The sequence below is a fragment of the Rhododendron vialii genome, chromosome 11a (assembly GCF_030253575.1).
Source record: "Rhododendron vialii isolate Sample 1 chromosome 11a, ASM3025357v1".
NCBI lineage: Eukaryota > Viridiplantae > Streptophyta > Magnoliopsida > Ericales > Ericaceae > Rhododendron > Rhododendron vialii.
In genome coordinates, this window is record NC_080567.1 from 31976006 (window position 1) to 31998631 (window position 22626).

The 22626-nt window shown below is 38.5% G+C and overlaps 2 long non-coding RNA genes across 3 annotated transcripts; both read right to left on the minus strand.

The window, feature by feature from the left end:
- Positions 1-3889: 3889 nt before the first annotated feature.
- LOC131307863 (uncharacterized) lies at positions 3890-7108 on the minus strand. The gene is made up of 2 exons (XR_009194240.1): positions 6685-7108; positions 3890-4133 (listed from the first exon to the last, which is right to left on the minus strand). It is a non-coding gene; the product is annotated as an uncharacterized LOC131307863 (long non-coding RNA).
- Positions 7109-7387: 279 nt separating this feature from the next.
- On the minus strand, positions 7388-10103 carry LOC131307865 (uncharacterized). 2 transcript variants are annotated; one of them, XR_009194242.1, is made up of 5 exons: positions 9985-10082; positions 8811-8873; positions 8397-8684; positions 7770-7870; positions 7388-7705 (listed from the first exon to the last, which is right to left on the minus strand). It is a non-coding gene; the product is annotated as an uncharacterized LOC131307865 (long non-coding RNA). The 2 variants fall into 2 exon arrangements; XR_009194243.1 differs by having other exon boundaries at positions 8592-8684; positions 8811-10103.
- Between the last annotated feature and the right edge of the window lie 12523 nt (positions 10104-22626).

The following is a 22626-nucleotide window of genomic DNA, read 5'->3' on the forward strand; positions in this document are numbered from 1 at the left end:
TTGGATATTATTTATGTTATGCGAGGAACTTTTATTGAAATGACTTATTTATTTATGTTGAAAATCGAGGGTGTGACACCCATAACTACAAAGTTGGTCAAATTACTCTCATCATACTTCATGTTTTCTCGATTCTCATTCCCAGGGCTTTCAATCTAAGATTATTACATAGAAGTTGATGTAGGTGGGGTTATGTCGATATTTTAATAGTTGTCATTATAAGCTTTTCTATGTGAAGAAATTGGTCTATTATCTCGCTTGTGCACCTTTTAGGCTGAGCACAATATCCTTATGCACCCATTTCACATGTTAGGTGTAGCTGGTGTATTTCGTGGCTCTCTATTCAGTGCTATTCAGGGTTCCTTGGTTGCTTGCTTACCTTGTATATGGTTCTTTGTTATGAATTTTCTTTGGTTGGTGGATTTTCTATTTGAATGGTACTTACGCAGACAATTTTTGCTACGCTCATCAGTTCAGCATCTTTAACAGAAAACTCACTGACCCAACCAGAGATTCTCTTCATTTGAACCACCATATATCCTTCCTTTCTGACGACATTCTCTCTCTGTCTTCAATAAGAAACTGAAGTTGGGAAATAATCTCTGTCGTGTTGTCATCAGGGGTGTTGTTTAAGTCTTAACTTTTGAAGATGGATTTCAAGTAGAGAAATAATTTGGTGTGGTGTCATCGTCAATTTACAATCGATTCATTTATTAATTTGGAAAAGAATTCAATATGACAATATTAATTTTTTTCCCCTTCTGTGGGTCATCCGACCCCACTACTGACACTGGGTTGTCGCCACTATGTATAGGTACTGGTGGCGGACACTCCACGGTTTGATTAACAATATCGGATATGTGGCCGATATATACTTTGTGAAATAGAATATGACTGAGAGTAGTTTGAATTCATTTCTAGCCAGTCTTGGAGATCTTATAACATACATGCAAAATTAAATTACAGGGGAAAATTTATGAAGGTAATAAGTTAGTACCTGAATGATTCTAAATATTACGTAGTGCTTTATTCAGCTTCTAGAAACCAAATGACCCTAAATGAAGTGTGAAACCTGTTGTGTCCTAACGGATCAAACCATACACCATACCCTAACAAACTCACACGCAAACATGATATTCATGTGGTTCCCCAAAATCAGGTATTCCATGGAAGAATCAAAGCAATCACACTATGAACAAGATTTACAAGAGTCATTACTGAAATCATTACTCTTTTTTGTGATTGAGCAGTGCTACAGCCACCGCACGCCGTGTGGGGCCCACTACGGGACCCGCACGGATGATCCGAGCCGTTCAATAATTTAAAAAAAAAATTTCGAGTGGGTATAGTGAAACATTAGCTCGATCCGATATACATAAGTGCTTGGATTAAACTTCTCATCTTTGGAAAATCGGAAAAAATGAAAAGATTGGTTTTCCGGTGTACAGAAAGATGAGAAGCTTGATCCGAGCACCCACACATATTGGATTGAGCTGATGTTTCACGATGCCCACGCAGTTTTTTTTTATAAAAAATTATTAAACGGCTCGAATCATCTGTGCGAGATCTAGAGTAGGCTCCACACGGAGTGCGGTGGCGGTAGACTTTCTGTTTGTGATTTAGTGCATTGCTAGCCTTGCTGGACCCGCACGGATGATCCGAGCCGTTCAATAATTTAAAAAAAAAAAATCGGGTGGGTATAGTGAAACATTAGCTCGATCCGATATACATAAGTGCTTGGATTAAACTTCTCATCTTTGGAAAATCGGAAAGAAAGAAAAGATTGGTTTTCCGGTGTACAGAAAGATGAGAAGCTTGATCCGAGCACCTACACATATTGAATTGAGCTGATATTTCACGATGCCCACGCAGTTTTTTTTTTAAAAAAATTATTAAACGGCTCGAATCATCTATGCGAGATCTAGAGTAGGCCCCACACGGAGTGCGGTGGCGGTAGACTTTCTGTTTGTGATTTAGTGCATTGCTGGCCTTGCCAATCAGGCAATCACCAGAGTCAAGTCAAGGTCTCCTTATGATAAAGAATAAGAAGTCAAGGTCTCCTTTTATAAAGGGTTATGCTGATTAAAAATCCTCCTATTACAAAGCCACACCAGACATGGTACTCCAATCGGTTGAGCAAAGACTTTGAGGTTTGTGGTGTGGTTGAGCATTTATAGTATACCGTTGGTTGTCCGCTGATGGCAACCCAAACGGACGAGGATGAGAGAGGAGTTAAGAGGATGGGAGCCACATGGCCTCCCAAGTCAACAAAACCTTTCTTGGCGAGAATGTCCAAAAAAAAAAACACTAAGACTCGGTTCAGTTGTCAGAAATGTTATATAGGAAAGTTATTCTCAGAAAAAGTCAAGTAAAGTAAAGTGAAGGAAAAAGAAATCTATTTTTCTGTGAGTATTCATTTGACAAAATTTCACTACAAGAAAATACACCAAAGGCAACCCGAATGTCGACGCAATGCATTTTTTGTCAGCAAAAGTAAGCCTTTGCCGATGCAAAACTAGTTCGTGTTGGTAAATGTAGATTTTTTGGCGATGAAAGTAAGTGCATCAGCAATGTTGTCGGCAAAAGTAAGGTTGGCGGGAAATATTCTCCCGCGAAATATTTGCCGACGATTTTTTTTTTCTAGCGACGAAATGTGCATCGACAAAAGTTCAGCATTTTAGCGACGACATTTTTGTGTCGGTGATAATCCTAAGGGGAACTTTTGGCAATAGAATGTGCGTCGCGAAAAGATAAATCTTTCGGCGATGACATTTTTATGTTGGCACAAAATTAAATTTTCACTTTTTGCAAAAATTTAAAGAACACATGGATTTCTAGTAATTTGCAAAAAGAGAGTTTAAATTATATTTTTTAATGTATTTTTTTAGGTTCTAAGTTTGTGGACAAAAAAAACCGTGGGACAGAGAAAGTATATACAAATACGAAATGTCTAATAACATCCAATACCAAAAAAACAACTAATATTAATACCTAAGTGTCTAATAACATTCATTTAAATGTCAAATAACATCCAATAAAAAATACAATAAACAATTGTTCTTAGCAAATAAAAAAATAACTAATATTAATATTAAAATTTGAAAAAAAAAATCGCAAACTAGTTGGGGGCCTTGGCCCCCATAATCCTCATAGTAGGTATGTCTCTGTATGTGTTTGTGTTATTTGTATGTATATACAATATATTTGTATAAATATATATAGGGAAATAATTTCGCCACTCCATTTTTTGTTAATGTCATTCTCCTGCAAGTGTATTTTTGCATCAAAAATACACTTGTAAGGGAGTGACATTAACAAAAAAAGGAATGACAAAATCAACAGCCTTTATATAAAGTACTTATATAATATAACACTATATATAAGAGTATGTTATACTGTATCTAGTGTAAAATTGTATATGTACCACATATGTAAGTGATATATAATAGATATTGCAAAATTAGTAATGAAGAGTATGTTGGTGCAGTTGGTAGATAGATCCATGACACGGAGACTTGAGATTGAGGTCTACAAGTCGAAACACGGGACACGCGAAAATATAACGGAAGCATTGAAGTAGCATGTTTGTTTTTTTAAAATTGATTTTTGGTGATGCAAAAATCTCGTGGGCAAAAGTGGAAGAAACTCTTTGGTTTTAATACCCATTTTTACTGACGCAATCACTACAAGAAAAAACAATTTCGCCAACATATACAATGTTGTCGCTAAAAACAAAATTTCGTCGACAAAAGTTTTTGTCAACAAAAATTGGGGCGTCGCTAAGGCGTCGCTGAAAGTGTGTTGAGAAAAGTTTTTACTGTCACGCCCTCGATTTTCAACATAAATAAAGAATACTCTTTTGATAAATAAAGTCATCGCAATAATACAATTAATACCCAAAAGATCTTCCTTTCTTCTGTTCTCAAACAAGATTCAGATATTACATTTTTGGCTCATTGGCCCCAAGTTATCGAAATGCCAATGACCGAAGAAAATAATCTTACAGTTGCAACAAATGCCTTTCCAAAATACTTCTTTCAAATCAAATGCAAGTAATCGCCTCTTTTATACCTTTGAAAGTCTTGATCAACAAGCACAATATGCACGTCATGCCAACTTTCTTATTTTTGCACCTGAAAATGATAGGGTTGAGCATACACGCGTCTAGTAGAGAAATCTATACGCAAGTTATAGAAAAATATGATGAGTTATGCATCTAGAGTAAGAGAGTAACGACAGATAAGCCCAAGTACACAAAACTGTCTACAGCAGCACACTATGAAGGATCTATCTGCTCATATGTCAAACAAGGACCATCAATATTCCTACATCATTCTAAATAAATAAACAACTTTAGTACCATTCATTACATCTCGTACAATTTCACAATCTTTCACATTTCACATTTCATCACCAAATCCCATTTCTCATTATCATCAGTCATCAGAATCTCTTTCATCAACTTTATAAACCAATTTCATGTCATGTGTCTGAGCCTAAGCTCCTGCCATGCACTTAATCGATAACGAGCCCTGAAACCAAATGATATGAGCATTTAGCTCTTGCCAGGCTAATTATGGGACCCCGATATCCCCTGCCAAGCGCCCACCTAGAAAGTTGGACCTTGAGTGTTAAATATGAGCATTTAGTGCCTGCCAGGCTAATTATGGGACCCCGATATCCCCTGCCAAGCGCCCACCTAGAAGGTTGGACCTTGAGTGTTAAATATGAGCATTTAGCTCCTGCCAGGCTAATTATGGGACCCTGATATTTCCTGCCAAGCGCCTACCTAGAAGGTTGGACCTTGAGTGTTAAATATGAGCTTTTAGCTCCTGCCAGGCTAATTATGGGACCCTGATATCCCCTGCTAGGCACCCACCCGTCGATGGGCCCCGAATGTTCTCGTTGTGTCCGATTGTTATTCACATTCTGTGGGGCTCCATTTTTGGGTGGTTCGTCCTTTTTGAATGGTGGTTTGGGGTTAGCTTTTATCTCCTTTGCTCAGTCCTGCAAAACGAAGCACGACTAAGAGACCACACCGGAGGTTCTCCGGGATGGCCCTCCAGTGCAAGAGTCAGTTTGCTTGCCAGGAAGAATTAGAGATTGGGAGCTAGGGTTTTGTTTTAGCGTACCTCATCCAAGAAGGCATAATGGGATATTTATAGGAAACCCTTCGCTTGGTCTCCAAGATTGCACCAACGCTCGACACGCGTCGGCTGATGTCACTGTTGCATCACGTTTAGGGTTTTGCAACCGTTTTCATGATGAGCTGGCACCTTCACGTGCCACCATCATTGTTCTCATAACCGTTCGGATGACGTCACGACCATCATCATAGCCATGGATGCTGTTCTGACGCGGATGAGCTGGACCGTCGGCCAAGTCATGCTCGGCACCGAGCATGTTGTGGGACCTTCGGCAACTATCGAAACGATCGTATCCTCCTTCCCGAGCAGGTGTAGGAATGGAGTATTAAAGAAGATGTAATTAGAGGAACCCTCGGCAAAAGGTACCCTCGGACACGGTTGCTGGCCCTCGGCCACGGTTACTAGATCACGCTCGGAATGGAACGAGCCATTCTGCTCGGCCTGCTACACATTCAATTCGTATTTCCAAGTTACAAGCATCAAACCATCCAGTCATTTCTCAATTTAATCAAACAAGTACTCTCTACTAATTACGCACGTCACGATATTTCTTATAGTCTATGATGCTCACGGACTTTGTTACGCTACTATAGCCTTCATGACGATACTCCAACTATGCTAACGAAAAATCAATGGCACAGACACGTTCGACGAGTCGTACGATACGATATTTCAAACTCAAGAATGATTTTTAGATATTCTGATTTTCAGCAGAGCAGTCCATGTTCAAAAATTTATTAAAAATAGCATACTCAATATTTTTCAATGATTCCAACACCGAAACATCACCAACTTACCCATCTTTAAAACCTATAAGGACCCATAACCAATAGGGTCGTTTAACCATAGCCAAACAATGAAAAACGCTGCTCAGTGAGCTGCCCAGATTTTCGGATTACAGGGCAATCTTCTAAAAATCACTATAAATCGAGTTCTCAATATTTTTGAGCGATTCCAGTCCCCAAAGTTGTGCGATTGAACAAAGCTTAAAAGTCACGAAGGAACTCTTGTCAAATCCGCACCCCAAGGGTGGTTAAACAGGGGTTTACCGAGGCTACACGAATCAGTCACGCAGCATGACAGATTGACACACCGCCACTCAAACGATCATAACTTTCCGTATACTAAGAGTTTTAAGACGATTCCGGTGGCAAATGAAAGCTAACTTTAAGACCTTCGAACCGATACATAGTTTGCATAAAATGGACATCAGACGAGGAAGGTATGGCCATCCGAAGTGGGCTGAAACCCAGAAAACGAGACAGATTGCAGATCAGTATTCTAAAAACACCATAAATTCAATTCTCAACGGTTTCGGGTGATTCCAGCGGCATTAGAACAAGCTTTAAGTATTCCCTATTTCATACGAAGGAATCAAAATTCAAATCTGAGTTTAAGAAGGTGTAAAACCCCAAAAACGCAGGCCCTGTTCTGCTGATTTTCGGGAATCGAAGGAACAAGCTTAAACAACGAAACAAGATACGATCTAGGTACATAAACACTGTATAAACGCATAACAAGAGTAAGAAATCCCTACCTCGTGGGTTTTGAGCAAAACCCGAACCTTTGACCAAGTCAACCGAACTCCCACGTGGTCCGATCATGATTTTTCTTGGATATTCGGAAAGCCCGTGCTCCGTAGAACAACTTTAATTCTCGGACTTTGTCCGGAATCTTACTCTAAGAAGATGAAATTTAGGAGAGAAGTTGATGGAGGGGTGAGAGGCGAGAGAGAGCCGGATGAGAGTTTAGAGAGAGAGGGAGAGATGATATGTGTGTCGGCTGAAATAGAAAAAGAAAGAGGAAAAATTATTCCATACTACCCACCCACACTTGTATACATGCATACACATTAATAACACTTGTTCCCTTTCACAAATAATGATATCACATTAACCCCAATCAAGTAACCATGCCATTATTCAAATTTCCACAATTTACGCCATTATTCAATAAATTTAATATTTCTTTTATAAAAAAATACGGCCCTAAAATACGGGTCTCTACATTTACCAACGTTAAATGAATGGCGTTGGCAAATGCATAAGGTTTAGCAACTACCACAAGCGTTGGCAAAAGGATTCTAGCCAACCTTTTTTTAGATACTTTTGCCTACAGGTAATTGCGTTGGCAAAAGGAATTTTGGTTTTGCAAATTTATTTTTGTAATTATAATAATTTCAATAGTGTGCTCATACCTATCACATCCCTCAGCATGTTCAAAATCAGAATACATCCATATATCAAGTAATTTCAACCATATCAATTTCAATTGCATTGAAATACATTCAACAACTAATTACAATTCCTAACACTTATAAGTGTACTTGTACAGAATACATCTACATTTCCAAAATCTAACAATATTCCAATATCCTAAAACAATAATTTGTTACCCCAAGAGCCGATGCCGCTACAATGGCATGTTTCCCCTCTAGTTACATAGACACGGTAGTAATATCAAAGGTATAGGAACCAAGTTGTTTCTCTCTGTACACTTCACTTGGATTGGCCCCGTCCATGCTTCTTGAACAGTACCGATTGTCAGTGCTAGTAAGACTGCATTTCAAATAAGTATTAGAGTTGGATCGTCAAATCAAACTAAACAATTCTAATGACTTACCACCACTTCTACAAAGAATTATCTCGCTCTAGTACTTTACGGGGTTTGCCTCATGTTAGGGAGATGTGACCATACAAATCGTCTAGATGCATATCCTTAACCTGAGACAACACGATACACAATGTAGAAGCATATAGTGTGTACAAGACGAACATAGGAATATGTAAATACAATAACAAAGAAACTAAATTAGATATGCGTTCGCTGATAGAACTTCATTTCTACAAAACATAATATAGGAGGATGAATACAACTAAAATTTAATATGCAGTATTAACTTAAATTAGCTGGAATTTAAGTCCTTGTGATTACATACAATTTCTACTTCACAGTAGTTCAGAGATTTGAGTTTCAGCTTTAAACCAAGTTCCAGCAAGGTTTCATAAGTATTCAGGCTCTGCTGATCAGGAAATAAATCAATGGCTATAAAGCTTCAAGCAATTAAGCTTTATACCAACTATTACATTACCTCGTGTATCTACAAAATATTAGCAAACTGTATCCAAACTTAGCAGTCTTCTCACCAAGTATTACCCCCTAGTACAAGGCTATGAAAGAAACTAAGATTCGTGTTAAATCTGTATGTGCCATAATTGTTGACAAAAAGATGCAAGCCAGGCATATTACTGGATTGTATTTGGAGATATCAAATGGGCAGCCCTGGTTGTTCCACTTGCACACTACAATCTATGGATTGCATCCTTCAAATGTTTCCATTTCCATAAGTAAATTGTCTTTAATTTGATATTCAAGGTTGTTTCAATTGGTTAACTCCATCTGTCCATAAAAATAAAAAATCACAAAAGACAACAATAGTTTTACCTTGCTACTCATAAAACTTCCTCTCCTCTTTCATTCCTCCAAAAAACTACCTGCCCACAATATACAAGCACTTGGAATCGAATACTGTAATACCTACGGAAACAAAAGAGAAAGGTGGTTAAAGAATATAGGATAAATGTAGCAAGGAGATCTCACAAATAAAAAAGGGCCACTTAGACTAAAAAGAAAAACAGAGCATCCATGAAGAGGGGATCTTACATGTGCACTTTACCAAATATTCATGATGCACCTGTTCCAAAACTTCCTCAACTAGATTGTAAGCTGGATGAACATAATACATAAATGTGAACATATTCCAGTCAAATTAAAAGAAACTAACAATACAAAAAGTGCCCACATTTGGATACTCACATGCATAGTGAATACACAACATTATATGAATGTACATAGATAAAGGAATGCAAAAATGGCGTATTCCAGAGCAGCTGCGTCCCACTTTATCAAGGAAGTTAGAAAGAAAGGAAACTAGAAGAATAAAATTAAGCCTAAGGCCCTAAAGTTCATAAATCTGAAGTCCTACAAACATGAAATCATAATAAGCCAAATGGGCACTAATCTCAAGGGGCTTGGCCAAATGGACATGAGAAAGATCATAAGTATTTGTCCTCCATAAGGTTGCATGATCGAATCCCGTGGAAGCCAAATATCCTAAACCTTGGGGCCACTGGAGGATTTGCTTGATCATTTTTTAGGGCTCCCAAATTAGTCGAGTTTCATGCAACTTGGCTTGAACATCTGGTTATCATGAAAAAAACCTCAAATGGGCACACATGTACCGCATATTACTGAACTAGTGCCTTGCTAGTTCCATTCGGGGATATACTAAATTGTTAAGTGCTGACGGCTAGAAGAAAAACCAGCGGCCATAAATAATCAACAATTATAACTATTACAGATAATTTAGAGTGAAATTCGTTTTAACTTCCTCAAGACATTAGCCAAACCGTAAGACCATTGATGTCATCATTATGATGATGAGTGAGGCATTTTGTCGAACAGGATCAGCATTAAGAAACATATGTGCATCGACCTAACCGACTAAATCAAAAACTAGTAATTACACCGACAAGGATCCAACACACCGAGATAGGAGTAGCAACGAAGTGGGTTGAAATAAATGAAAGACTAGCTATGAACATAAAGACCAAAGATTTACTCACACAATTGGGCAACTTTTTCCTCGTCTATCTCCAACAGGAGATTCCATTGTTTCTTTGTCCTTCCAGAAACAAATCACGATTCACTAATGAAGCTTCCCAAAATTAACTGACGTGGGTTTCTAACTACGTGTGGGGAGATCTAGTGAAGGTTCTACGCACTACAGAGAATCAAGCTTTGGTGTCACAGAGAGAGAGAGAGAGATTTGCATAACTGCCGATCAAATTCGAAGAGTCGTGTGGGAATCGTTTAGCGGGAAGAGAGGCGCCAACAAATTTGGGGGCAAAAAAACTTTACTTTTCTTTGAACGGCAAAAATCCTTTCTGTTTCAATGTTGCAATTGAAGTTACGTGGCTTCATAGCCTTCATTTGGGATATTTATTTATTTATTTTGCTATTTAATCTTAATCTACTCTATGCTAGGAGATTTGGAGAAGAGAATGAGTGTTTACGGAAATCGAATCCTATTCACGTGCATGGAACTATAAGGGATGCACACCAACTGCACTCCACCCTGCACTTCACTCCACTTGTTTCATTTGGGATATTAAAGGGATATATACTCCCTCCGTCCCATATTATTTGGACTTTTTTGATATTTGTGTCAGTTTTCAATCGTTTGTATCTTTCAATATGAATCTCCAACAATATGCAATATGAATCTTATTTAATAGTTCTCGATTAGATCTATAATAAAAAGTTTTCAAAATAATAAAAAATATCATAAATTGGAAGATATAAGAGTTTAAAGAACGGTGCGAATATCGAAAAATACCAAATATTTTGGGACGGATGGAGTATTACCATTAAGGTTTAACTTTTTAAGTTTAAAAAATCACTTTACAGAATATATCTCGAATTTTAATAATCTTAAATTTTTTTTAATCCAGCTCTTTGCAAATGCAAGACGGAAAAAACCACCACACATTGGAAAATGAGAATCTTAAGAAAAAATAAATTACTAATAGTTTTCCTTCTGATTTCCATAGAGCCCTCTTTTTTTCAAACTTTGACCAAATTTTCATGCTTTCCTAATTTATTTGATCGACGAGTAACAACGCATAAAAGTTGAAAAAAACTACTTATAACGAAGAGATTCCAGATGATCTAGCTAGCTGGGATGCAAAGGACAATATTGGATAAAAACTTGATAAGGTAATTGCAGAAAAATGTTGAAAACGACTATTTCAAATCCTTATACCAAGATGTATATCGATCTAACCCTTTCCAGATGAAGAGAGCTCAATCGCTTAAAAAAAATTATGTTGGCAGAAGGTTTCTCTCTTTTTGGGGGAAGTACTGAGCACTATTGCCAACACCTGTTAACTGTTGTCGCTAAAATGTTCTCTGATTTGGATGATTTGCCAACGCACACAGCTTGTCGTCGCCAAAGGTAACATTTAGCGACAAAAAAAGCTCTGCGTCGGCAACTTTAGTCGCTAATAGTGCGTTTTCTTGTGGTGAATATCATTTGCCGATAAGAATTGCCGATGCAAACCCGCGTTGCTGTAACTATTCTTTTGCCGATGAAGGATAATTCACGTCGGCGAAATCCTTTCCCGACATATCAATGCCGATATCTTGCCGACACGAAAATTTTCGTCAGCGAAAACCTTTGCCGATCCATATACACTTTTGTCGATGTACTTCGTTGTGTCGCCAAATCTGCATTTTCTTGTAGTATTTTTTTGCAGAAAAACTCAAGTTTAGTAGTTCATTTGTCGAGAAAAAACACTTACTCCCTCCGTCTCTTTTTTGTGTCCAGTATTCTATTTTGGGTTGTCCCCCAATAAGTGTCCATTTTGTAAAGTTAGGAGGGTAAAAGTTGGTGTATTGTCTATTTTGTCCCTAAAAGTAGATTTTATTTTGAAAAGTTAGTGAGTAAAAGTGTAATGATTATGGGTAAGTGATAAGTGCAAAAATATATATATTTTGGCCCTCCAATCTACATTTATTAGTCCTTTATTTTTATTAACTGATTTTTATTATGTGTTTTTATGTTTATAGGTTGCTCGAGCCCGTTGTCTAAGACTTTGGCTAAAAAGAAGATTTTAAAGAAGTTTGGGGTTCAAATGCGAAGTGATTCAAAACTGAATGGTTCATATGTTATTTTATGAAATCCAAAGGACCTTTGTGTGATTTAAATCCTCAATCCCTATTTAAGCAATTGACCTATTGGCTTCAGTAGGTACCAGCCGTGGAAAAGAAAGAAAACGAAGAACGGGGCGACGACAGAGCTCCAGAAAAATAGATTACTCCACTTTGCAGCTTCGTACTTATTTTCTTTCATTCAAAGTTTTTCCCCGTCAAGTTCTTAGAGTTTTGTTCAATTACTCACACTTCGGTAATTCGTTTCAACTTTTGTTCTTAATTTAAATTAATTGTTTTTATTCAATTAGTTGTTATCTCTTATTTATTTTTATCTCGCGTTTTAAAAGCATGATTAATTTTAGGGTTTCTTGTATTTCTTGTTCAATGCATAGTAAGTAGTCGTTTGGTAGGGTCGTGGGGTGATTAGCACGTTATGACTAGTTCGGGCACTGCTCCTTTTATCAAACAATGAAAAACCGATGTTAGATTGGAAAATACTTCCCGCGGACAAATCCGGGCATCGTCGGAGCCCATGTGAACGGGAGAATGGGGGTCCAAAACTCATTCTTCGCTGCGCATGGGTATACGGCGACCATAGGGTTTCGCATCTTGCGGGGTATCTTTTTTAATGTAAAATTGAACGTTTTTAAGAACTCCAAACAAAGCAGGTTAATCCAGACTAGTTATAAGTGCTATGAACCCTACGATCGTACCATTCTTTTAATTATCTGAAAAGTACAATCAATTTCGTAGATTTAGTTTAATCTCAAATCAACCGACAAGGGGTGGCTACCTAAGAGCCCATTTAAATTATAACAATCTGAATTTTTAGTCAGCACACATCACCGTCTTTGTGGATTCGACTCCGGACTTACCGGATATTGTGCTACATCGGTCTCAGCCCTACGCTTGGGGCAACCCATTATTTTAGGTCTAGGAATCGGTCAAGCAGTAAGTAGAGAAAGTAGAGGAAAAAGTTGATGTGAAAGGTGTAATGATGATGTCTTTTTAATAAGTTGGAGTTACGAAGCATGACACTTAAAAAGGGACGGAGAGAGTATAAGAAATTTCTTTATTTCCCATGGCTAAAAGTAACTTTTAGTGTTAACAGATGCTGAAAAATGTATTTTATCTAATGCAAAACCTTAACATGAAGCTTAAAAAATAAGTAGATGATAACTAAGTAAACAAATGTTAAACAACTATGCTTGATTAGTTGCCGATACAAAAACTCATTGATAAACTGATGACTAGTAAGTACAAAACAAAACTAAAGACTAATGACAAGATAAATAAAAACTTCAAAAAAATCAATTACTAATTTTTTCCACAACAATTATCTCAGAAAGCATCACAGTAATCGAAATTGTTGTTGCTTACATAAATCTCAAAGTGTCTTTCTAAGAACCTAATTCGTATTTTTTTTGGTATTGATGTTATTTGCTTTTTTTCTTACCCGCCAATTATTTTGGCCCCACAATGGAGAAAACTTTTCCGTGACGCAAAATTCTATACTTTTGGCCGGATCACTTTTGCAAGAAAGTAAATCTTGCAAGAAAACTTAAGAACATGTTTCCCTCTACTTTCCTGACAACTAAACACTACAAAAGTTATGAAAAAATTGATTTTCTCATCCTTTCCTGATAACTGAACGAGACCTAAAACGAGAATATACTCTTAATTCTCAAATTTTCCTTTTATATATCCTCCAATAAAACTATCAAAAATGCTACCCACACCGTTGTGTGTAGGGCTGTAAATGAAATGAGCCATTCCGAACTGTTCGAGGCTCGGCTCGGCAAGAACTCGTTCGAGTTCGATTCGTCTACTAAACGAACTGAACCTGAACCTCAATTCTAGGCTCGTTCCGTAAATGAGCCGAACCTGAGCCTAACGGTATTCAGCTCGGTTAGGTTTGCAAATCTATACTTAAATTTAATTAATAATTCAATAGGGGTCTATTTGTAAATGTAAAAAAATTTAAGGTTGTATATATAATTCAATACTTATTTTTCTCCCAAATTCTATACGATTAATGAGACAGTTTGGGTTCGCTTGAGTTTAATGAGCCGAGCCGAACCAAACCTGCGTCTTTGACGAGCTCAATTCGAGCTTAGATTTGGCTCAGCTCGATTTATTTGAGTTTAACGAGCCAAACTCGAGCCAAGATGTTCAAGTTCGGATCGAATCCGAGCCGAACTCGAGCCAGACTATTACCTTAACAAACCCAACCGAGCCGAACCCGAGCCTTGAAAAATTTTAACGAGCCGAACTCGAGCCAAGTTGTTCAGGTTCGAATCGAACTCGAGCCGAACTCGTACCTTAACGAACCCGAGCCGAACTTAACAGGGTTCGGCTCGATTCGGTTCGTTTACAACCCTAGTTGTGTGTGTTGTGTAACAAATTTTGGCCGTACAGATGTGTTTAAACGGTCTAAATTTAAAAAAAAACTCTTATAGAAAAAAGTTTCAGCGAATCCTGATCATTTATTACAATAATGAATGGTTAGAGATTGATTGTGTTTGATTTGTTGCACAACTATTGTGCGAGTATCTTTTTTGTAAAACTATGGATGTACACCAAATGCATACCACGTTGTGTAGAACTTGTCTCAGAATCTTATATAGTAAATGATTAGAGCCGCTTATTTTACTTCAAATGTATTTGTAAGGATCCCAGTAAAAAATAAGCTTAGTAAAATATCGATAAGGGTTTGATTAGTTTTGTGTTCAAAGAATTGATCAACCCTTACCTATATCCGACTGAACTGAATTTTTCATAGAAATTTTTAAAACAGTACTAGCAGAAGAAGCAACATCGAGCGCTGGAATGGATACAGATGGTGCATGTGACTGACGACTTGCTCCAATGAAGCATCGAGCTCCTGCAAATTTTGGACATTCTCAATCATTTATCCGCTGAATCTCGAGGTTTTTTTAGCCCAAGGACCTATGAAATTGGGATGCATGAAAAGAGAGAAGTTTGGGTACATCCGATGTTTATCCTTCTCTTTTTAATTTTCCCCTGCAAGAGGACTGGTCCCATTCCATAGAGGACTAATAAGATGTTATGACGGACATGGGGAACACCTGTATATGTCCCGTACTTCACAAAAACGGGCAGCAATTAATATTGGTGGATAATTGGTTCGCTTGCATGTATGGAGACCTTCATGTGTGACTTGTAAATTATTTTTTAATGGCCAGCCTTGCTAGTCATCAGCTGATGGGTTGGAATGATAGGATTCCAATACACATTCAAAGATTTTATTTCATATTCCACGTTCCACGAAAATCAGTTACTTGTTACACATTATCTCCATCCAGTTAGCAGTTTCCCTTATGACTACACAAATCCTGCCAAATAGACTGCAGATCATTTTATGTCAAAAGCTTCCCAAATTTAAAAAAACAAGAGAGAGAGAGTGAGTGTGTATTCCTGAACATCTGGTATTCTTAGTGGTAATGCCAAATAGGCTTTTGAATGGTTGCAATATGTATCCCGGACAGGGGTAATTAAGGTCTAAAGAGGCCGATTTTTTTTAACCAAAAATAAATTCCCCTACACTCAAATGCAATGAATTATGAATCTATAGAATGATGAATCTGCGGACTGTAAGATATTTGCTGATAGACTTAAAGCAAAAATAAAAAAAAGAACAGTTATGCAGAGGCAGCAAAGCTACAAGTAGCTCGATACTACCGGTTAATCCATCTCCAAGATTTTTTGAAAAAGTTGTGCATTTATGAACCGCTTCTTTGTAGAAGAATATAACTCCATAAGGAGTTATAGTATACATGTAGACCGAATCTATGAACTGTTGTGTCCCAAGAATCAAAACAAAACACACACAAACACAGAGAGACAATATTTACGCGGTTTCCCAAAATCGAATACATCTACGGAGAAAACAAAACAGAGCAATACTCTGAAGTGTACCAACAAAAAATGGTCTTTGTTGAAGTCGAGAGAAGTGAGTCCGTCGTTGGGAGAATCAAAGAGCCAGTTCCTAGCTTGCCAAATCCATGGGATGACCATTTCTATTCTCACAGCTTTTTCATTATTTTTCTCCAAAATATCCATCAGTGCAGCATCTTTAACAGAAAACTCACTGACCCAACCAGAGATTCTCTTAATTTGAACCACCATGTATCCTTCCTATCTGTCAACATTTTCTCTATGTCTTCAATAAGAAACTGTTTTTCGCATTGAAGAACTTCACCTTGTTCCTCCAATGTTTGGCAATTATGAGTAAAATAATGAACAGTAATATAGTTGGACATAAAATACATCAAAAACTCAACAAGCATTTCAACTAGAAAATAAAAGATATCAAAAGTATGTACAATTACTCCTCTTTTCAGTTTCATTTTTTAAGAAAGGAAAAAAAAACTCAAAAAAATTCTACAATTGCATTTGACGACTTTCATCACATGGTGCCCCAGCACCACACATTTTCGTGGGATTCATACACTTAGGGTGGACTCCACGAAAATGTGTAATGTTTTGGAGTATTGGGCACCACGTGGCGGTGCCCAAAACTACCAAATAATTTTTATATAATGCAAAGGGTGAGGTGAGTTTGAAGTTGGGAAATAATCTTTGTCGTGTTGTCTTCAGGGGTGGTGTTTAAGTTTTAACTTTTGAAGATGGATGTAAAGTAGAGAAATAATTTGGTGTGGTGTCGTCATCAAATTACAATCGATTCATTTATTAATTTGGAAAAGAATTCAAAATGACAATATGAAAACTCTCGTTTTTGGCACAGGCGTGAATGCGTTGAGCGCGGGCATACTAAGACTTGTAACGCCTAACTGTTGGAATGCCTTGTATTCTTTAGTCCCACATTGGTTAACTATGTTGTTTATGTTTTTGTAGCCTATAATAAATAGGGTTTTTGGGGGACTTCTAGGAAGTATCTTTTGGGCTCTCATATTGTGGCCTTTCTAGAGTTACGGATTACATTCGGCTCTTTGTATCTCTTCTTCACGTTGGTTAGTGGATCCTCTCTCTCCTCGCCCGTGGACGTACCCATCTTGGGGAACCACGTATATCTTGTGTCTTTGTGATTTTTTATTTAGTTTTCAACTTCTCGTTCTTAGCTTGCATTCATAGCATTCGTTACAACAAACTGGTATCAGAGCCTTAGGTTGCAAAAACTAGGGTTTCGTTTCCGATTGTGGCTATGGCGGCTAAATTCGAGATTTGCGAAGTTTGATGGGCAGAGCAGCAGTTTCAGTCGTTGGAGAATAAAGATGAAGGCTCTGTTAACCCAACAAGGATTGCATAAGATTTTGTTAGGCAAGACTAGTTCTAAAATCAAAGAGGAAGATTGGGATGATACAGATGCCAAAGCTCTGAGTTCTATTCAGTTGAGTCTGGCAGATGATGTTCTTCGCGAGGTGGAAGAAGAAACTTCGGCAGCAGGAATTTGGCTGAAGTTGGAGGGCATATATATGACGAAGTCGCTCACCAACAGGTTATATCTCAAACAACGTCTTTATACGTTTCGTATGCAAGAAGGTATACCTGTTAAGGATCATTTAGACGAGTTCAATCGTATTATTATGGATCTAAAAAATATTGATAGTAAAATTGAGGATGAAGACCAAGCCCTAATTTTGTTATGTTCTTTACCACTTTCGTATGAGCACTTTGTTACAACCGTATTGTATGGCAAAGACACGATATCGATGGAGGATGTTAAGGCCAGCCTATATTCAAAAGAATTGAGGAAAAAAGTGTCAGGTGAGGGTGATGCACATGCGGAGGGTTTGTTTGCTAGGGGAAGAACAACAGAAAGGGTGGAGTCGAGTAATAAGGGAAGATCCAAGTCATCAGGTAAGAAGAAGGAAAAGTGCAATTATTGCAAGAAACCCGGGCACTGGAAAAGTGACTGTTTAAAACTCAAGGAGAAGGAAAAAGAAGACTAGAAAAGGGGTAAAGTAATTGCTGAAATTGCTGAAGATTCAGATGAGTCAGATAACGTGTTATCAGTTACTGAGTGCGATTCTCGCTCAAATACCGAGTGGATTATGGATTCTGGATGTTCATACCATATGTGTCCGCATAGAGAGTGGTTTTCTACTTATGAGGCGATCAACTGTGGTACAGTTTTGCTGGGCAACAACATGGCCTGGAAGACTGTTGGTTCAGGAACGATTCAGCTTAGGATGCATGACGGTATTGTTAGGACTTTATCTGAGGTTCGACATGTTCCGGATTTGAAGAAAAATCTTATCTCCCTGGGTGCTATTGATTCTCATGGTTCCAAATTCTTTGGTGAAGGTGGAGTTTTGAAAGTCTCAAGGGGTGCATTAGTATTGATGAAGGGTCAAAAGCGTGGTAACCTCTATATACTCCAGGGCAGTAAAGTTATAGGTGCTGTAGCAACGGTTGCTTCATCCAAGGTTTCAGATTCAGACTTGACTCGTTTGTGGCATATGCGCCTTGGGCATATGAGTGAGAGGGGGATGACAGTTTTGAGCAAACAGGATTTGCTATATGGCCAGAAAATTGAGAAGCTGGATTTCTGTGAGCATTGTGTCTACGGTAAGCAGTTGCTTGACCTGTCGGGTGTATTAATAAATAAAGACTAAAAACGCGTCCCAAGCGTAGGACTCTCGACCAATGTAGCACAATAATTCCGGAAGTACCGGAGTCGAACCACAGAGACGGACGGACGGTGTTGACTCAATTGTGATGAACTTTAGTTTAATCTGGCTCTTAGGTAGCCACCCTTTGTTTGATTGATTGATTTACTACCTAAATCACTGAATTGATTTAATTAACTATAAATTTAAACGAGAGTACAGCCGTGGGAACCCAGCGTCTGCAACTAGCCTAACCAATATTTACTCGGGACACAATTATTCAATTCACTGATCTCAGAATAAGAAAAAAGGGGTTCCTAATAAATGCCCACCACTTGTCACCAGCTCTCATGCGCATTTAAAATCTGATGATGCCTGGGTTTTGTTTATTAGAAAGGGATTTTCTTTCATATCCCAAAACTGTTGGAAAAACGAATTAATTCGTACCCGAGGTAAAACATTGATTAAACTAGTCACAGGACGCCTTCGTCCCGTGGCTGCACCCTGGGGAACTACTCACGCATGCTTGAAATAACAGAAAATAAAACCCTAGATCGAAACATGATCATCTATTGCAGAAGAGACGGAAAAAAAATAAAAGAAAGATCCACGTAGAATAGATAATAACGAACAACTTTAATTAACGAAGAAATTCGATAAACGTTACCAGAATCCAAGCGATTGAAAGAAATAGTGCAGAAAACTTAAGAACTGAGAGAAAACAAAACAACGTTAGTGAAAAAGCTGCTACGTAAAAGTCTGGAATGAAAAATCTACCCTAAAACTAACTTAAAACGAGGTATTTATATTAATCCCCGTTAAAAACAATAAAAATCCTAAAATTAATCGGAATTGGAACCGGCTTAACCCAAAACGTCAACGTTTTAGGCCCTTTTTAAGCCCCTCGGTAGCGCTATACAACAAATGGTATAGCGCTCGCGAACTTGTTTGAGGCGTTGACTCCGTTGACCTAGCTTTGGCTGTTGTTCTCTCTTAACCTTTAGGTAGCGCTACACCAAAAAGGGTGTAGCGCTAGCCAACTCTCTGATCACTTTGTGGACTTTGCTATCCACTTCTGAGCGCTATACCACTTTCTTGTAGCGCTCGCGAATGACTACGGTGATTTCCTCGTCAATTTCACTCCAACACTTAGTCTCCACAGCCTTTCACGCTCACAAGCTCTATCACGGCCTACCGGGTACTTCTCATTAGCGCCAAAACATCTCAATTTCCTGCAAATTAGGCACAAACACAAAATCCAACCTCGTGCACGCATTAAATGGAAAAATGAGAATTAAATGCACGTCTAACGCGCTAATTTCCCTACTTAGGCGCTTAAATTCATGAATTCCACGCGCCTATCACATCCCCCAACTTGAGCGTTGCTAGTCCCTAGTAACAAACGAAAAGAAAAATAACAAAACAAAGACTAACAAGACACGAAGGGGAATACAAAGGTTATGTATGTTGTACAAGAAATAGGCGGGTCGAAAAATTTTCGCCTCCTCACTCACCTGCAACTCAAAAGCATGCATGCCTTGGCAAAAAGATGAACAAAATTAGTGCCGAAACACATGCAGAGATAAATGCCCCCACGAAGGCAACGATGCTACACTCGCTCACCAGAACACTCAAACATTCCATGCAAAAAGCGCTTGGCGAACTACGTGGGACCGAAACAAAGGCCACCACGCGCCAATCAAAGACAACGCTGACAAAGAATAAAAGCACAATATATATACAGTCACGATTCCACAAAATTAGCAACATTAACATGAAACATGCATGAACGAGAGTTTAACAACGTGCACAAGGTCCACTAAGGACTTAATTAGGCTTATAATGACCATGGTTCCGAACGAAAGGGAAACTACAAATTAGGCGGCGGCCTATAGTAGCGCAAGGTCATTTACCCAGACTAGCCGCCACCTTACCCTTAGCTACCAACATGCTTCCATTGGTGCCAACCAAACAAAGTCCAACAAGAGATTTAAACATCTGTAACCAAATTTTTACGGACCCAAATACTAGAAAAACAAATATAATCCACCGACACTGAAAAACATGAAATAAACACATAAAATGACACCACCACCCTAGCTTCATGCATCATGGAAATCCAAAATCAATCCAAACTGCTCTCGGCAAAGTTGTCGCTGACCTCTAAATCTGGAAACTGAGGCGGTTGATACAGAGTCGAGGACTGCCCTATAACATGATCAAACAATCACTTATTCTGATGTGCTAGTAGGTGCTGATTTCTCCCAACTTGCCTTAACTCCACATTTTCTTTTCTTTTCTTTTTCTTTTTCTTTTTTTTTTCGACTTAGCTTTATGGCCTGAAGGTTGGGTTTGGTTACAAAACATGACACCCATCAAGATTTCTTCACTTTCACTTCCGACGACAACGATGCTCCAAATCCAATGCAATAAGACACCCATGATGCACAATGCTAGACCCCCCAAACTATAGTCCAACCCACACACCGGTTTCCTAGGTTAGACTCAAGAACTGACTCGGACTGGTTTAAGATTGGACAAAGGGACACATATGTGGTCTAATCATGCAAAAATGCCTTGTCTCATCCCCTATGCACGTTACCAACTCTCACAAATGCATGCAAAACATCTAGATACTCAATTGTGAAACAAAAGCCTACTATTTTCCGCAAATGCGAGAAAAAGAAAACAAAGAATATGGGAATGTTTATCAGGATGCACTATTAACTACGTGGGGACACTTACTCAACGTAACGACAGCACTAACATGTTCACAAAGGCGCCAAATATATGCATGAACTTGAATTAAAACAGGCACAATAATTCGGCTAATTCTAACATGCTCGCCTAACAATACAATCAAGCATAACAAATGTATCCCCTGGAAAAAAAAAAATAATAATAATAATAAAATAAAAATTTACCCTAAAATTACCCTAGCAACGCAACAAAACATGTACAAGGTACACCCTCCCCCCAACTAGAAACATGCTATGTCCCCAGAGCATGGAGACACATCAAAAGAAAGCACAAGGGAGAAGAAATAGACCTACGGGTGGCAGCCAACCACCATGACCTCGGCCGATGTTCGAGGAATTTCCTGTCACCCAGCCTCAGGGCCATCACCGTACCCTGCAAAAGACATTAGTACCGCCCGGTTCGTGGTATCCGGGCTCCCAAAACAAAAATAAAAAGAGAAATACTCCACCAAATCTTCACGCGATCAACGTGTCATACTTTTCTCCCCATCCCTCGCCGGTGGGCAAGAAACGGGTGGCTATACAAGACCATGATGCAATTTTTTTCGCTTTTCAAATTTTTTTCTTTTTGATATGAGAGAAGAAAAATAACTAAACAAAAGACAAGAAATAAAGAACTAAGAAATAAAAGACAAAAATAAATAGATTGCCCAAAAACAACAGAACTTAATTAGTAGAATCCAATGTTACCAACACAAAATTGCCCTTACTAACCGGAGCTGGGCACACGATCCTTATTTTAATAGCGGCGTGCGAAAGCTATAAGACCCAAGTCAATGATGGGTACCCCTATTACTAGGGGCCGGGTCCACTTCTCAATGAAGAGAGTGGTACGCAAAAGCTACCCGTCGGAACGTAGCCACAACGGCTACACTATAGGGTCATCCGAATAAACAGGATTGACCAACGCCTCAACCAGTTCACCTACTTCACCCAGGATCGACCAACACCTCCATCAAACTCCCTAATTCTGGAGAATTTAAGAATGACGCCTCCTTGGCTATCTCTAGAAGATCCTTATATAAAATATTATCGACATGCTCCTGCACCAGCGTGTCGATCAAACTCACCTCATCAATCTTGACTCGGCTCTTTGCATTAAACACTTTCACCTCCATTTTCAAGTCCCCAAACGACAATTGGACTTGTCCAGTTTTACAATTCATGACAGCACTGGAAGTGGCTAGAAAAGGACGGCCAAGGATGATAGGAGTCTTCTCAAAGACCTCCGGTATTGGGCAAGTATCTAGGACAATAAAGTCGACAGGAAAAAGAAACTCGCCCACTTGAATTAAAACATCTTCCACCACCCCCTTTGGAACTCTCACACTCCGGTCGGCCAATTGTAGCGTGACCGGTGTGGCTCTCAAATCGCCTAGGCCAAGCTTTAAGTATACCGAATAGGGGAGCAAG